The following is a 2,910-nucleotide window of genomic DNA, read 5'->3' as shown; positions in this document are numbered from 1 at the left end:
CTGGTTGTAGCTTTTCCAGGATACTGGGAAGACTGTTTATGTTGTGGATTAGGACTTCTAGTGTTGTTCCTAGCTTTTCTGTAATGACGTTTATAGTCCTTGGTTTTAGTCCTAGGTCCATGATCCACCTTGAGTTGGTTTTTGTGTATGGAGTGAGACCTTTTGAACAAGAGATCTGAGTGCTGCTCTATCCTGCATCATCCTCACACTTTCTGATACACAGAAGCCCATTGCAGCAGTCACTGTGTCAATCCAACTTGTAGTTAATGGCATACTCAGTACTCTTCTCCAACACCACAGTATAAAAAGGTATCTCTTCTTCTTTGTCATCCTTATCCATTGTCTGACTTTCAGATGCATAGAAACAGTAGAAAATGCCATGGCTTGGATCATATGCATCTTAGTCTTCCCCCCCGCCCCCCATCTCACACACTTTTATTCATGCCAAGCACACATGTTGGCCTGTGCTTCTGTGCACCAGGTCAGCTGTGCACAGCCACAGGAAGGCCCTACTGACATTGCTTGTTGAATTTGCAACCAGGCTGACCGTTCATCCAATGGCAGTGGGAAGTGGATCAGTGGTGACCATGAACAGATGCAAAACTCAAGGCTTTCAAAGCTGTGCTTCTTTTATCAGCACTCCTGATCTTATAATTTATTAAGTCCATCAAGCCCATTCCCACCCAAATCTCTAGGAGCGTGTACATGTAATAGGGCTTCCTAGAGCCATGAATACTCCTAATAAGGCTCAGAAGCATCTTGGTTAAGCCTCTCCCACAAGCTGTCTGCAACAGCATTTACCTTTTCTGTTGACTTGCCTCTGGGTGAGATTCAAGGCCCTGGCCTGGTGATTTGGCGCTAAATGATGGGTTCAACTGGACTGAGGACCTGCACCCAACAACCAGAATGGTCACAAAACACTTAGTGCACCTTAGTCTTTAAACTGATATCTTTGCTCTTTAGCACTTTGAAGAGATCCTTGTAAATTGATTTTTCCCAATACAATAAGTCTTCTTCTGATTTTTTAAACTGGTGTTTCCATGGATGTTGATTGTAAATCCAATTAAAATTAAATCATTGAGAATGTCAATCTTTCCTCTATCAAGATGTCGCCTATTGGCCTAGTTATGAGGATTTTTGTTTTCTTGATGTTGATGTAATCCATATTGAAAACTTTTTTTAAGAAAAAATTATTTATTTTAATGAAAGTTTACAGAGACTTTGGATTTCCATTCATTCATTGTTGCACTTTTCTCCCTGCCCTGCCCCAGTTCACTCTTCTCTTCGAAAAGTAAAAGAAATATTCTTTCATTGTTATACAACCCTTACCCCCCAAGTCCACTCCACTATGCAGCCTTCATTCTGGACTCCTGTCATGACAATAATACCTAATCACGTATCCCTTTTAAACAGTTCTCTGCCTCATCTGTTTCAATGCAGTATAAATAATTTATTTCATCTTTCTCAGTTCCCCCGCCCCCAACTCTGATGTCAGTCCTGTTTTACAACAGTGGCACTATGCTGTATTTGTCCTTTTGTGACTGAGATATTTCACTCAGCATAATGTCCTCCGATTTTGTATACTATTTCAGGAGTTCCTTTTTTGTCAAAGCAGCGTGGTATTCCATTGTATGAATATACCACAGTTTCTCTATCCATTCGTTTGTTGATGAGCACTTAGGTTGTTTCCAATTCTTTGCTATTGTGAACAAAGCCACGATAAACATGGGTTGCATATATCTGCTTGGGTGGTGGTTATGGTTTCTTTGGGGTATATTTCCAGTAGTGGAATTGCTGAGTCAAATGATATTTCTATTTGCAACTTTTTGAGAAAGCACCATACTGCCTTCTCTAGTGGTTGCACCATTTTACACTCCTACCAACTGAATAAGAATTCCAGTTTCTCTACAACCTTGCCAGCATTTGTTGTTTGCTGTTTTGTTAAACTTTGCTATTCTTACTGGGGTGAGATGATATCTCATAGTTGTTTTCTTATCGAAGACTTTTATAGTAAGTGCTTTCAAATCTCCTTCAATGATGAGTATCCTTCCAATCCTGATGCCACAGGCTCTACTATACACATATTCACTCAGTAAAGACATTTTCAGCACTAACATAGATGCTACGAACTGGGGGTGTCAAAATGAAAAAGAACCCCAAATCTTAGAAGGCTGACAGAAGAGTTGAAGACACAGCCTCTAAAGTGATGTTCAGAGGGCCACAGTGGAGGGATGAACACAAAACCAGATGAAGTTGTCAATAGCGCTGCAAGTTGGTAGGAAGAGGAGTGGCCAGATCATATGGGACCTGTTATCTTGTTGTTTTTGATGGTGGTGGTGCTACTGAACTCAAGAGATTCTTTCTGTAGTCAATTGCCAATAAGACAGAAGGATTGCAATGTCCGTAGAACTTTATTATGGATTTGGGAGAAAGCAGTGAGGTCCTTCTCAGAGACTGCCTCCGTCTCTGGGAGTGGTCATAAGGCTTTTATACTAGGGTAGACACCAACTCATTCAACAATAAACTTTTGTTTGTAAAATCAAGAAATATCCACGTTTGAAAAAAAACAACAACAACATTCACACACAGGTACCAGTAAACAGGTAACCTACAAAATTGTTAGCACATGACTGAGAAAAACAGGCTCTGTAAAGGCTAACTCAGGAAAGATGCACCTCCTCTATTGGCAAACAGGCAGATTAAGATGCAATTTACATATGACGGGGAAAAACTCTTTTAAAGAGGTAACATCTAGGAAAGACATATTTTCTCTCCTGGTAAACAGACCTCTTAAACTACTTTACATGACTAAAGAAAGGAAAGGAAGAATTCTGAGGCAAAGTAATCAATTTTGTAGTTTGAAGAAAACGGATGTCAGTTTTAGTTTTATAACTGATATATATATATATA

The sequence above is a fragment of the Elephantulus edwardii genome, unplaced genomic scaffold (genome assembly GCF_000299155.1).
Source record: "Elephantulus edwardii isolate Elephantulus edwardi_28Jun2011 unplaced genomic scaffold, EleEdw1.0 scaffold00244, whole genome shotgun sequence".
In the NCBI taxonomy this organism is placed as follows: domain Eukaryota; kingdom Metazoa; phylum Chordata; class Mammalia; order Macroscelidea; family Macroscelididae; genus Elephantulus; species Elephantulus edwardii.
This window is presented reverse-complemented; position numbering follows the sequence as displayed.